Source organism: Oryzias melastigma, linkage group LG9 (assembly GCF_002922805.2).
Source record: "Oryzias melastigma strain HK-1 linkage group LG9, ASM292280v2, whole genome shotgun sequence".
NCBI lineage: Eukaryota > Metazoa > Chordata > Actinopteri > Beloniformes > Adrianichthyidae > Oryzias > Oryzias melastigma.
In genome coordinates, this window is record NC_050520.1 from 18,282,393 (window position 1) to 18,298,358 (window position 15,966).

A 15,966-nucleotide genomic window follows, 5' to 3' on the forward strand; every position below is an offset into this window, starting at 1 on the left:
TCATCTTTCATAATAGCAACTGCTAAAATATGATGAGTTTTTTCTTGGAGTTGAAGCATTGTGTTTCCCCCCCACACGATGGAAGGTGCATAAAATAGTCCTTCCCTTCTTCCCTCTCAAGGGATGTGTTTGTGTTTATATACCCAATTAGCCCTGCGGCCACAGCATGGCCAGGCATTAGGCTGACATTAGCCCCGAGTGTGTGTGTGGTGTCTGCATGCATGTGCTTAAAAGACACCCCCTTTCTTATTTGAGGCATAATTTTAGGGGTGTGCTGCCTTATTAGGTATACTGAAGCAGAGCTTGACAGGGGTGGCCTGCTGTTTTGTCAGATAGATTGGTAGATTGGCTTCCACAAACGCAGCCAGTGTCCTTTGCCTTTGGCCCATCAGTAAAAGCTGCATTGTTGCCCATTAGACCAATGGAGCCCGATTATTTTCTTTTTTCTCCCTCCCCAAAATGAACCCCCCTCCCTCTCCCTGCCATTCCCTTGGGTGTCAGTAGAGTGGGGTGGCAGATGGGACAGACACAGAGCTGCCCCAGGAGACCACCACTAACAGAAAATACACATGTGCACAAACACACAGAGCATTCACAATTAATGCACACACATGGGCTCAAACCTAGTGCATGAGCGCCACACACAATACAGTAACAACTCATATATCCACAACCCAAACATTATCTGTCATCCTGCTACTTTGGTCCAGACCACAGGAGTGAGTTTTGCTTACACAGGGATGCATTCAGACTCCAAATCATTCAATTCTTTGAGGATGAAGAGCATTAGAAACAAGTTCATGGATGAAAAACATTTTTACCCCTAAATAAAACATGACTTTTTGTGTTTTTTAAATAATTTTTCATTACACAGACATCCCATCAAACAAACTAATCATTTGAAAAAGCTTTATCTTAGGCCTATATTTAAAAAGAACCCTCAATTTTAAATGTTGGGATTTTATTTTGAAAATTCTGGCTGAACAGGAGTTAGCTGAGATGTTCACAGCACTTACCCACGTTGAGGGTAGTAAAGTGGAGCAGATCTGTTGGCAGGGAGCGTTTTATGTCTTCTATATACTGACAATTAGCCGGATTAGAGGAATACAGATGTAATTTAGGCCAAATGTATGTATCGCTTGTTTGAGCGCGCGGCTGCGTGAGGTGAGAAGGCCTCGCGCTGGTGATTAATTACAGCCAGGCCGCGTGACAGAGGTGGGAGCTCTCCCAATGCTGTCTGCAGCTACATGAAGGCAAATGCAGGCTGGCTAATTGACCCGGCTTCTGTAAGGCCATCCATCAAGCGTGGCCTGAGCGGCCCCGTAAGAAACACATTATTCAGAGGTAAGTTAGTTAACCGACTAACTCTCCACCATTCATTACTGCTGTGCTGTCCAGGAGCCTCTTCAATGGTCTCCAAACGTGACTTTCAGGTGTCACTATTTAAGGAGTGTTTTTTTTCCCTATTTTATTTTAAATAAAACTATAAAATTCAGCTTTGGAGGGTAGAAAACTAACAACAAAACTTATTAATTATATTTACATTTTTACAGCGTGTTTGCACGTGTGTCTTGTCTCCACACGTGTTTTCACTTGATTTAATTAGTGGTTCACACAGTAAGTCTTAGAAAAAGACTAAATTGGCTGATTTTGTGTATTAGATAATTGCTTTCCCTAAGTATCATTACTTAATAAAGGTGTAAGAATTCATTTTTCGATTTATATCATAATTTGTGGTTGTTGATACATTCTTGATTCTTTTTGATTGATCCAATTTTGAGGACATTCAGGCCTTTTTTTTGCCAAAAATTCAACTGGTGTGACTCAGAGATAAAGACCTGATACGGAACAGTGCAAGTGAAGTTTTCCACATTCCTTTTATTTCTTCTAAGATAATCAAGTAATATGTGTGCAAACAAGTTGATAGCAAATCCATTCACATTTTAGTTTCACTAAGTTCAGCCCACTGTTGTTTTTTTCCACATCAACGGAACATTATTAGAACATTAAACAAGACTTTATAGCCACATAAATTCAAAGTATGATGCTTCATTTTTGGGTTGTGTGCTGTGATGGTACTTGGTTTGATTTTATATTATAGTAAAATAAGCCTTCCATGTCTCTATACAAATATTATTTATCATTTTAAAACAAATTTATAATGTAAAAGGTGGATTTTATTTATAGGCAGATCAATCGGATCGTAGGAATAGAAATCAATTAATTGATAGTCAATTGATCACTAAGCACATACTCTCTAACTGTAGCTGAGATTTTAAATGTTCTTATTTGAGATTTTTGTGACTTTTTCTATATGATCATCTGAATTCTTTAAAATTAGATTTAATTTATATTTTTCAAGTCATTCTTTTGTTGACCCTTTTAAACAATATTACAGATTTGGCAGTGATTATTATTAATGCTCAGAGCTCAAATTTCCACATTTATTCTTGTCTCCACACATGTTTTCACTTGACTTGAGTAGTTAACCTATAGTTGACACAATTAATCTTTAGCATCCGCAATCTCCTAGGGTTTAACTTTTCCTGTTCCTTTATGTGCGGCGATGACTTCAGATTTTCCTAAACCATTTTTTAAACTAAAGCTTTTACATTTTTTGTTTTTATCAATAATAATTTGAAATTATATGTCAGCTAGTTAGCAAGTAGCACAATAGTGCCACCTATCTGCTCAGAGCTGATGTTAAAAAACGGTTAAGTTTCATGTATTTTCAGTTGGTGAATGTTTTCATCAACTTCACGTAAGTTTGTGTTTGAGTAAGGCTTGTCATGGTGTGTCAGTAGTAGCAACACTAACAAACAACTATTTTTGCCTTGCTGTATACCAGTCTGCATAAATTTGCAGGATATCTAATCAAATAAATCCATTAATTAAGGGAGCTGCTGGTATTTCTGCTTTTGCATTAATTACATAGTCATTACCATATCAATTAGAGAAATCAGAGATCATGTAATTAAGGTTTACCCAAAAGCACCTGCTGCCTCAGAGCTGTGATGGGTATGTGTGTGTGCGCGTGCGTGTTTGTGTGTATGTGTGTGTGCACGTGCACATGCTTTATCCTAATCTAATTTCTGGCCTTTGACAGCACTCCCCCTCATCAATCCTGAGCTGTCGGAATTTAGCTTGGTTTTTTTGTTTTGTTTTTGTTTATAGGGGTTGGTGGCGGCAGTGTTTGGAGGGGGCGTTGCATGAAATGTTGTCATGGCAATCAAATTGATTGGCAGGGACGCCTGATTAGAAAGGAAGAATAGGAGACAGGTGGAAAGAGGCGGGCCGTACATCCAAAGGAGCAGATTGGGACAAAGTGGGGACTCGTTCTTTTTTGGCTCAGTTACACCTTGTAAAAGATAACCAGTAATTACATTAACGTCTCACAGAGGGTATAGTGTCACAATCTGGAGTTTTTTTAAGTTGTAAACAACATCACCAGATGCTCTTGTCTTTGGCTTTATGTTCACCAAACTGTTGGCGGGTCAACTTTAGCGGCTCCAGAAGCTGAAGACGTTTTCGCTTTGTGTGTTCTTTTGCCACCTGTGAGGATAAGACGGACAGACATGAAGGGAGGGTGGAATAATTTCCTTAAAGAAGGGTTGGAAGGGGCCATGTTCAAGGAATCTCTGGAAGAAAAACCCACAGACATATGAGATGTGGGTTTCAGGAGGAGATGAGGAATGACAGGAGGGAGAATTGAGAGGAAGGGAATTGGACCCACAGGGACGTGTCTTGACTGCTGGGGGGACACCAGCCTCCGGCCTCCTCCTCCTCTGCACTTCCTACTCTATTTCCTTCCTTCTCTTAATTTTCTGTCTTTGCGCCTCTCATTCTTGTTGTTTTTTTTTTTTTTTTTTGCTCAAAGCGAGATCTCCGAGTCTTCTCAGTTAAACTTGTTTGGTCCAGCAAATGTTTTAGTGATTTATTCAGATGCCCAAATTTATAACCTGAAATATTTGTCTAAATTATTGTATTTGGTGAAAGTTGCAATAAAAAAGTAATTTACTATTAACCAAACTGTTTTCCAACTGTATTTAATTGTTTTTTTTCTTCTGTTTTTCTAGTTTTTTTTAAGAACCTGAGATAAAATGTATAATAGAGAGGAAGAAAGAGTATGAGAATAATCTGTTCTTTATCAAAAGTGAAAATAAGTTCTTCTGAGAAATTGTCACATTGTTAGAAATTGTTCCTATGTTTACAAAGTTGTTTATAAAAAGTTTAAATGTACTCAACTAAAGTCAAAATATTGGAACTGTGAAACATTAAGATATAGAAAAGTAGGTTTAGCTAATATACAGTGCAAGTTTTTTTTTTCTTTTTTGAAAGAAAAATATCGCTGATATTGACACGTAAGGACTGTTGCTTATCCCAGTTTTAGGCCATAATGATTGTAACAGAGGCTTCTTTAGGTTTTCTGGATCAAAATAGCTTCAGAAGATCTTTTCTAAGTGATAAAATCTCTAATTACTGCATTAATACAGAAAATTGTCATCGATTTTCATTGAACACTGTAAAAATTAAATTATTAGTTATTATCGGTTTGAATTTCTTATATTTTATTTTTGTGTCAATATTTCCCCCCCATAGGAATTTAATTGTTTTTTTGTTTATATATTTATGAGATCATTGACTTATGTTGTTTCCTTTCCTGTTGACATTATATTAAAAGCTACAAAGTGAAACTTTATTAATTCTCTGAATGAAGATTTTGTATTTGTATACTTTGTCTTTTATTCTCAGTCTGTCAGCCTTGAAGTTTTAATCTGTTACTCAATTCTGACACCTAGTGGTTACTTAACAAACTTACATCACAATTTCAGCTAGTCATTGCAAATCCCATTTGTTTAGCAAGAGGAGGAGTGGTAATTTTCAAAAGCATGTAGACTGGATACATCTGTGTCAAGTTTTCACTGACTGCAATCAACTTCATTTAGCTCTATTGTGAATAGAAAGATTTTGCAAAGAAAATCTACTCAGGTTAGTGGTTGATGCTGTTGTCTGACAGACTGAAGGTCCTGGTTTATGTTCCTGCCTGTTGGGGACTCTCTGTGTTGAGTCATGGGTTATTTCAGAGTACTGCTTCTCTTCTCCCACAGCCCCAAAGTAGACCTCTGCTTTTGAGTTTTGAAAAGCTATTGCACACAAGCAGAGCCTTACTTTTCCTTAGAAATCTGAACCAAGAAGAGACTTATGAGACATTAACTGCTCCCCCACCAATCAGCCACACTTGAAAAGGTCTTTCTGATACCAGAAAAGTTATGAAATGACATTTGTTTTAAGCACAGATACACTAAACTTGTGTGAATTTCAGGATGTTTTTCTTCCACTGCTCCACTGTTGTTTGGGGTTACACAGGGCTCTATTTAAGGACCTCTTTTGTTCTATCCAAACCATTTTTTTCCATTTGTATTCATCCTGAGAAAACACATTTTCCTTATTGTTATGCTGACGACAGCAGTTGTATTTACCAATTTAAAAATGTTGGTTTGTCCCTCAATTTTTAGTCATTTCTAATTCAATTCAATTCAATTCAATTTTATTTATATAGCCCAATATCACAAATTCAATTTGCCTCATTGGGCTAAGACATCAAAGACTGAACAGCTCTGAGCTTTTTAAATTTGGATATCATTAAGGTGGTGGTGTTTGCTCTGAGCACCTCCTGTGACTCCTCCATAGTTAATCAGAGCTCCCTGGCTCCACATTTTAAACAATCTGTGTCAAATCTAGGATATAGAAAGAAAATGTCTAAGAGTCTAAGAATGAAAGTAAACATGCCTAAGATAGCACCAGGGTTAATTGCTTTTGTTTTGTTTGAGCTTTTAATGTTTGGTGCCATGTTAGAATGTGGTCATGATAAAGCTTCATATTAATAAACTGATTTAACTTAAAATACTAATATAATAGTTTTCATTTAGTATTATCTTTACCTAACACTGTTTATAACTGTTTCAAATCCACATTCCCATCCCTTGCTGTTCAGGTCATAGAGTGTATTCTAAAACAAATTGCTGACTGACTCTTCACTCATTTATGACGGCTCACTACTGAACAACCTGGATTAAAGCAAAAATATTTCAATATAAAATAATGGAGATTATTCAAGTTACTAAGTTTTGTAAGGCAACATTTATTTTCGATTGTGTACTAATGAGGAGAGAAGGGGACTGTTCTCTAACATTAGTGCTTGTTAGATTGTTTACTACATACACCTAATTACTTTTTAAAGAATACATGATGTGTGAGTCTCTTTGCTCAGCAGGACTTCATATGTACCGTGATGCCACTAGATGGCAGAAGTTCCCTGTATAAACTCCTACCCCTCATCCCCTTTTTAGGCTCACACTGCAGCCTCTCTGCTTATCTTGCCTGTATTTAGTAATTAAAGAGAGACCGTTATGAAAACATGCAGCACTTCGTATTTTAGAAACAGTCTTTTTTTATGATCTGGCTACTATCAGATGAGATCTTGATTACCCACTGGTGTTTGTAAATAAGATATTTAGACAATTCCTTCTTATTAAAATTATTTTTGCTTGCATGTGACATTTTTATCCTGCTTCTACCAACAGCACTTTCAGGATTTCTTCTGGATTCTTTACAAAAACAAAGGATTTAATCAAAGAGACCCTTATTTTGAAGCAGGAGTTGTGTTCTTGTTGCATCCCCTAAGAGAAAATTTGCATCTATTTCTGTTTGTTTTGCCTGCTATTCAATGTTTTGGTGAATGTGCTAGAGCGGTGATTGTCATTCAGTCTGAACTCAGTGAGTTTCCCCGCTGGTGTGATCATATTCCCACTCAGAATCTGTTCACACCGTTGAGGTGATGACGCTGCAGCTTTACTAACTCTTACAGCATATTTACGCTGATCCACATTCATCCCTAGAAGGCACAGCTAAGTCAGATTAGCCTTTGGATGAAGCAGCAGAGAGCCTGCACGGCACAGTGTTGTCATAAAGCCTGCCCTTGGTTTGTTACCTGCCATATGGCTTTCCCAATCAGTCCTGTCTCTGCTGGTGCAGATCCAGCAGAGAGGAAGAGTGTGTGTGAGAGAGCCAGAAAAGAAAAGAAAAATCTTTGATTTAATGTCCTTCCTTCATGATCCTCAATGCAAATGTTTGGGGAGCTAAATGTTCAGTAGCTAATACATTTGGTGAAACAATAAACTATGACAGCTGGTTGTGATGTTAAGTTCTTTTTGAGTAACTTTAGTTTTTCTTTAGGTTTTGATGACAAAACTTCCCTTAAAAACTGGACTTTTTTTTTTTTTTGAAGGAATCCTACATCAATGATTTTCTTCTGTTAAAACTCACTTTATTTTGTGCTTGGTAGTAATTAGTGATGGGAAATAAAGTTCACTTCACAGCAAACTATCATGTGACCATCAGTCATTCTGCAGTAATTATAAACCCACTCTAATTAAAATTGTGTTTTGTTGTTTTTAACATGTTCTGATGGTATTTTTTCTGATGATGGAGGATATATAGAATAAAAATTAAACCAAAAATTGCATTTCTAAGTATTTTTTTATACACATTGCTGTGAATCGGAACCAGACGAATAAAAAAGCTTGTAGTTGGGATGTCAAAGCTGCTATCAGCAGGCCACAAACTCCTTGTTCCGCTCCGTTCTGATGCATCCACTTGCGACTACAACACAAGTTTTTTGATTTTGGCTAAAAATGGCATAATCATAATTAAGACCACAGAAAACACTGTTACAATAGATCAGAAGAGCATAGGAGTGGGACAACAATACTACTACAAACTTTTGATTTCTGTTTTTTGTCAACTTATACTTGAACTTTCTTCAAACTAATACAAGTGATGCTGGAAAGTAATATATATTGCATTTTTTTCGTGTTTCTCTAAACACAGATGCAGACTTGTTAGTCTGTTTTTTTCATGGTTTTATTTTTTTCTATGTTTACTGTGTAAGAGTTTCTGCGTTTAGTTTCCTTGTGGTTTCTTGTTTTGTTCCTCCTCATGCGTTTAATTGTTGACATCTGGAGTAAAGTTATTTCCACAGCTGCTTCCTATTGTTTCATTGCAGTTTCAGTTTATCAAGGCCTGTGGTTTCAACTGTTTACAATCAGATTGTCATATTACTTTATTGACCTCGGTTTCATTTGGTTCTATTTTAGTTTTTTTACTGTCAAGTTCTGATTCATTTGTTTTTGGCGTTTTATTCTGGTTTGTTTTTATTGAATTTTTTTACAGAATGGTTTCCTCCATCCGGTCTCCAAAATTAAGATCCTTCAACAAACACATTTGTGACAGATGTCTGGCTGTATCTTACCAACTCTGCTGTTGCACAAAGTAGCAAGATGATCTGTTGCCACATCTGAATTTTTTCCTACCCCTACTTTAAATCAGTGTTATAATTTAAGAAAATTCACCACAAATATTTGTTTTAAAAATTGCAAACTGTGATTTTATTTGTCATGCCAAATTTCTGCAAAGTGAGTGACCTGTCTAATCTTTGGCAGCTTCTTAGTTGGCTCTCTGTCATCTGTCGTTAGCTTTTATTATCACTCTGCAATTGCTTTGTGTGATTTAAAACTTATTTTGTGATTTAAGGCTTAATGCATATGGATGAAACGAGTTCATTTTTTACCTTCCAAAGCTTTCAGGCTGAGTCAGTGTGTTATGATAGATCTGCTCATTATTCAGCAAGTGGTGAAATGTGAGCAAAAGCTGAAATTTTTACAGAAATAATTTCCAACTTAGCTTTGCTTTTCCCTGTAGGGAAAACAGACGCGTACCTTTCATGCACATGTTAATGGTTTTGCAGTTCAAGCAGGCATTGCAGAGTTGAGATTTAACTGTCTTCCTGGAGGGTGGAGCACAGAGAAACCTCATAAACTTGCTCCACTGGATTCAACAGCATTACACCCTTTCCCTGTGTTCCTTTCTTACCTGAGGACTAAAATTATTTAACAGATGGAATAGGATTTTTCTCTGTTTCCAATATTCATTTATCTTTAAGTCTGTCCTTTTAGAGTCCTGTTTTTGAAAATGTTTTTGTTCATACTGCTTCCTCAACTATTTTTCATTTTTACTTCTGTTTCATTCTCCAGTGTAGTATATATATTTACCTTGTTTAAAAGGCTGCATGGATTTTTTTCTATTGTTGTATAACTGTTATTGATTGACCTGCTGGAGACATTTTTGCAAGAGAGATTTAACATCTAGGGATGCATTTTTTTTCTGGTTTAGTCAAGATGAAAGGCATAAATCAGTAAAAAGATGTTTACACTAATATAATAATTGCTAAATTATGAAATGCTCCTGTTGTTTGTGAAGTGGAACGTGTCTGAATGCATTGTTTTCACACCAGAGCAGCAGTGAGCTGTGCAGTCCTGTGGAGTTGCTCTGAGTTGGCTGCGTGGTGCAGTGCAGGGTTGAGCTTTATGTGTACACGTGAGAATGTGTGTGTGTGTGTGTGTGTGTGTTTTTCCTCACAAAATTGTCATCCACGCTGGGTGGGAAGATCCATTGTGTAATCACTTGTATGGATTGCTGTAGGCTCTGCCGCACGTCTCCTATCTGCCTCAACAATCGTGAATATTATTTTTTTTTAAGATTTCACTGAAGCTTGTTTCTCTGAATACCAATTATTGTGTTTTGTATGAAAAGAACCTTTCAATCAAATACATTTAAACAGAACACTATAATCTGGATCTTCCATTTTGAACATTAAACCTGTAAAATGAATTTCTTTTTCCCCTTCAGGTTACAGTGGGACTTTTTCATCAGTAGAGGGTGCAATTTTGCTTTTCTCTCAGAGCTTCACTATTTTATTAATGGGTATTTTACCTTTGATAGTCATCTATAATACATGCTTTAGCCCCAGAAGGAAAATTATTTGTTCATTTTAACTTGTGCAATTGTAAAGGGGGATATTTCTTGCCTCTTTGTGATAGAACATTTTTGTTCATCCCCTGGTTCAATTTTGGCTTGTAGTGACTAACACGGATGCTAAAATAACTCTGCTGGAAGCTTCAGTGTAAAGTGCAGAGGATTGCATGGGTTTGCAGAATACTGTATCTCACTCTAGGGTGTGGACCAATGCCAGCAAGCACACTGGAATCTGTTGGAAATGATGGGCAGTTTTCAACATGAGCAGCACGGTTAAATGCTGCAGCACCAGTGGTTGTGCCTGATGCTTTTGCCGTTGTGTTTGCATGACTTCAGCATTATTGCAGTTCCAACAAACGTTCTTATGCTCAAGTGTTTCACTAAATGTCAGGAGTACATAGTGTTAAATTAATCTAGACTTTCAATTGTGACGTTTCATTTTTACCTGGACAGGACTTTTTCTGAAACCTTCATAAGGTTTAAAGATTCACTCTAATGAAAATTGTGTTTTTGTTGTTTTTGCATGATCTTGTTCCATTTTTCTTATAATGGATTGGATAAATGAAGAAAGTTAATCTTAAAACTAAATTTCTGAGTTTTTATTTTATTCAAATAATTTTGTATCAGTAGCAGATGAAAAAAAACTATTTGAAAGTGCTTTTAGTTGTTATGAAAGAAACTACAATTAGTGGGTCACGCACTGCTCCGTTCCATTCTGATTTATCCACTTGCAGACAAATAGATCCATGTTTATCCTTGTTTTCCTCATCCAAGCTGAAATTTGGCTCAAAACTGTACAGCTCCAGTATTAATTGCCATTTTTGTTGCACCGCTAAAGTTAGGTTGGGTGTTTGAAGGGTTGTAAGCTAGAGAGTCTAAGCAAAGGGATGATAGGAAATGAGTGCAGGTTTACTCTGCACCAACAGTCCCGCCTACAACTTAGAGGTGAATTTCTGATGTACTACTGCCGCTCTGCAGATACTATGTTCTAGAAAGCAACACAGGTTTTCTGATTTTTGCCTTAAACTGACATAATCACAATTAAAAGACCATTGGGAATGCTTTAAAAATAAATCAAAGATGATTGGAGTGGGACTTCAATGGAAGCAGCGACTGTGCACCAAAGAAAGTGCTAATGCAAAGGATTGTAATTTAAACTAACCAGTAAAAGAAGTAAATGAGTAGTTAAGCTGGATTAGTTATAATATATTGTTGTTGTTTTATGGGCTAGAATTAGGTCTCAAAGGTTACTGTAACATCTCATGTCTGTGTGTGTTTGGTTGAGGTGGGAGGTCTGCCATGTTCCATCCACTGATTTTAGAAGAGCATTGGAGCGGTTAATGTGCTGCTGGCCGTCACGCTAAAAAGAGTTCAGGCATTAGCCCCCCCCCATCAGGTCTACACAGTTTACCCCGTTGTGTCCTGGGCAGGACCACCTATGTCAGGAGGGAGTTGAACTTACAAGACGTATAAAAATAAGAAAACATGCCAATTCTTACTTGAGCTTTGAGTCCAAGTTTGAATGAGAGGTCAGGAGGGAATGCCAGATCCTGTAAGCTCTAATTTCTGGTTCTGCTGGGTTTATTCCTTTAAGAAAGGAGTATTTTGTCACCACAACAAACAAATGCACAATATAAAGAGGTTATTCTGAAAGAAAATCAGGAGTGATTTTCTTTCTAGTTCCTGCTAATAATGTTGCTGCTGCATTCTAGACAAGCTGAAAACTTTTTAAAGAACCTTTTCGGGCATGCTGTTAGTAAAGAGTTACAGTATCCAGTCTGGACGTAGCAAATGCATGGATGAGTTTTTCAGCATCACTTTTAGATAACATATTTCTGATCCTAGCTATATTGCGTAAGTGAAAAAATACAGTTTTACAAGCTTGAGATATGTGAGCCTCAAATGATAAATCCTGGTCAAATAAAACCTCTAAGTTTCTGACTGAAGAATTGGAGGCAACATTTACACCATCCAGGGAGACTATCTGATCTGAGAGAGCATCTCTCAGGTGTTTAGGACCCGGTATCATGATCTCAGTTTTTTTCCGGGTTTAGGCGGAGGTAATTAATTGTCATCCAGGTCTTAATGTCTCTCATACATGAATTCAGTTTCTCTAGGTGGTCATTCTGGTCTGGTTTAATGGATAAATACAACTGTGTATCATCTGCATAACAGTGAAAATGAATGTTATGTTTCCTGATTATGTTTCCTAAGGAAAGCATGTAAAGCATGAACAGGATGGGCCCTAGAACTGAGCCCTGAGGGACTCCGTAGGTAACTCTAGTACAATGAGAGGACTGTCCATTTACATTAACAAACTGGTATCTATCAGATAAATAGGATTCAAACCACTGGAGGGCAGATCCCCTGATCCCTATGTCATGCTCTAGTCTCAGGAGTAATACAAGACATCTTAAAAGTGCAGATTGAAGTTCTGTTCACAGGTGAGAGGCTTCTTTTACTGGGTAGTTGGAGTTTCCTTTAGGTTTATATGTGAAGTTCAACCAGATAAGTGGAGCCTGAAGTGAATCTGCTGCTCCCCTATTGAGAGAAACTGGCTGAGGTGTCAACTGGAACCTCCTCTATCAGGAGTTGGAATGGGGAGATTTTACGGAAAACTAATCTTGTAGTTGGTGGATAAACATTCTAGTGGGTTTTCTAATTGTAAGAATAATAATTTAGAAGATTTAAGCCTTCAGTGTAGCTGAGAACAATGAGATTTAGCAGCAAATAGAAATTTAATGTCAACGGTAACAATTTAAATAAGAACATACTCAACATTTGCATATCGTTTTGTCCTTTTATACTAAATCATTATTACATGATCAGTATATTTTAATATAATTACACCATTGCTTGTTAGAAGACACCTAAAACTTGCATAAGAAGTACAACAATTTATGCTAAAAGCCAGAAGACTTTGTTTAAAAAAACTATATGCAAAAAGTTGGCAGAGGTCAGGTGTGATAGAATGCAGTGAGGGTTCCTCTCGCGCTTTTAAAGTTACTTAAAGTCTCCAGCAGTCGCATCGGCGCTGTAACGCTTGCAGTGGGACCTGGGGTCACGCAACTACATGTCATAATCACTCGTCAACATGACTACTTAGCTGTCACCTCACTAACCGCCTTGCTGCATGTCTCTGCAGTACCAGTAGCAGTAAAAAATGTTACAGCTGACATTGATAGAGAAGTTCAAAATTGGTCGGAATTTTTTTTTTCCAGCTCAGTTTTTGTAAGATTTTTTTTAAACTTTCTGAAATGCATATTGGTGGATATAGAGAGCCTGTACTTCTATGTGTGTGTGAGTGAGTGTTTGTTATGTGTATTTAATCTTTGTACTATTTTGTTTGGTTCCTACTCTGTCATTTTTTATTATTACTTCTTGAAATGAAGGACCCCCTTAAAAATAAGATGTTCCATCTCTAGGGGTTTATCCTCCCACTTTAGCTGAAATGTGTACATAAAATCAAAAATAAATAAAATATGAAATTTGAAAAGTGAACTAACCCGACAAAGCTTAGGACTTCCATTATTAGATGAACAGAAACGAGCTTAAATGGAGTTTCACATATGCTAAAAAGAAGAAGCTGACTTGTTTGTCTTAGAATTCCAGTATGAACTCCAAAGTTGTTTCTTCTTTATCTGGTTTATGTGCACACTTATGGAGAGTTCCTACCTGAAGTAATTTCTACGCAGCCAAAGTTGAAGAGCTTCTCTTCTTCAAAGTGGCCTTGGCTGCTGTCTCCTTCATGCTTGGTTGCAGCATGACAGTAACCTTAAGTGATGTAATTTAATGAGATTTTGCCAACCTTTTTCTGAGTTGGACTTGAAGAAGATCGACAATAAAGCCCAAAAGAAACTTCCTTTAAATAAGTTCAACAAAAAACAAAATACTTTGTATTTGTGGAAAGACTTTGAAAAGCTTTTTGATCCAAATACTCCTGTCTGTTAGTTCTGCAAAAGACTTCACTGTGTACAAAGATCACAGGATCTATGTGACCACCTATTCCATGTGGTATTTTCCAATATCGATTCGATTTATTTCATTTTGGATCAATTCTCAAAATGGCATAGGCTGATTTGATTCTGGCTCAAACAGATTGATCTGGTTGGATCATGGGGAAAAAAAAAACGCTTCATCAATTAATTGTTGCACTCCTATAAAATAATATAAGATGACCCTTTATTGGTCCCTCGGTAACTTCCAATGGCCACAAGACCTTAGCAAAAATTCTCTTAAACTTTGCAGTATGCTTTTATGGTGATTCATTTTGACACTTTCCCTAGGGGGTTCCATACTGTGACAAATCTACTGCCAAAGAGCTGTCAGACCATAAGTATTTGTGTTGGTTTGTGTCATTGCCAGACCACTTGAACAAGTGATTTGTATAGTAGCAAAAGGCAGACAGAAGGCTATTTCACCACTAAAATTCATTAGTATTCTGCAGTATACAGAAGGCTGCTATCAGATCAGGGGAAGCCTTGATGCTGGTGCAGAGGAAAAAATGATTTTTGAGCAGAAGGCAGTTCCAGATAAGAAGTAAAATTCAGTTGTTTTTCTAAAAATGCATTCAAGTTCATCATTAGAGAAAAAGAACACGTGAGCTTGTTTAACTATATGTTATTGATTTAAATCAGTTAGCTGATTAAAAATAATATTGTAAATATAGGAAAATGATGGAGGACATGCATAAAGAAAAACAACTTTTTCAGTTTTTTTTTTCAAACCATGATGAATGAAATGAAAAAAATTCCATTGGAAGAAGAGTGTTTTGTGATCAATCCATGCTTTGTTTTCTTCGTCTGGGCTGGCATCTAGCTGACAACTAGGGGTGTTTAATGGCTGACTGAACATTTAACACAACAAGCTGGTTCTCTCGAGATCTCGTAGTTGTTTTGGTCGCGGTGTAGAGCTGCTCATGGAGGCTCAGTGTGCTGAGCTGCCAACTAGCGACCGGGGGTTTAGGTGCGAAACAAAAGTTTAACTCTAAAGGACGCTTATAAATATTTAATTAAATATCATCTTCAGCATTTTAAATTGACACAAGTATTGGAATGCAAAATATTGTGATATATCGCCAAATCAATTTTTCCTTACTCAATTGTACGGCTGGATATATTGCTAACCATAGTCGTTGCCTCACTAATATTAGATTGGAGTTGTGAGGGGCTGTAAGCTAGTGGGAGAGAGTGGAAATGAAAAGATGTTGGGAAGCAGCGGCGAGCTTACTCTGCCCACAACTTGGAGGCAAATTTTTAATGACCTACTGCAGAAACTGTCATAGAAAACAAAAAGGTTTTTTGGTTTTGCCTCAGGACGACATAATCAAAATTGATAGATCAAAGGAAGGTCAGAGTGGGACTTTAAGATCTTTAAATGAGACTGCTGCAAAGTAATTACATGTGACATGACCGTAGAGTACTTACATTACGTGATTTAATGACTTTTTTTTTGGATGCATGTATGCACTCACTGAAGCGCATGCTGGCATGTGCAATATATGTGTGTGTTTTTATGTCTACAGTAACAGTGTGAACTGTATGTGTGATGTATGGAGAGCCAGGCAAACAGAGATGTTAAAGGATTTTTTTTTTGCCTGCGTCAGCACTTTCAAAGGGAGGAGAGGAGAGCAGGAGGGGAGGGAGGGAGGGAGCAAGAGCCAGAGGGAGGCACAGCAAGTAAACAGGTGCCGACTCCATTAGCACTCGTTTTCGGCTGTACTTGTTTTTGGCACATTGTGTATCATCTGTAACCATATTCTATATTTGATTTGCATTTATAAATTCTTTTTGTTGGATAAAACTATGAATGATTTGAAAAAGGACTGAATAAATATCAATTATTTTTTTGGATCGTACTTTACAGCTAACAGTCAGAAAGTGACATGAAGTAACCCTGGCTCCCAGACTGAGTCTACCGTGCACAGGCACACTGCACCAACATCTTTGCACGGGTACCGAAGCTGTCTGCTGCAGCGCCTGAACAGTAGCGAGGGAGGAGGAAGGCGACTGAGAGTGAGATTGTAAACGAGTAGCAGCTCTCCTCCCTCTCCTCCATGCGCTTTAGTTTTTTTTTTTTTTCATGTCCAGTGCT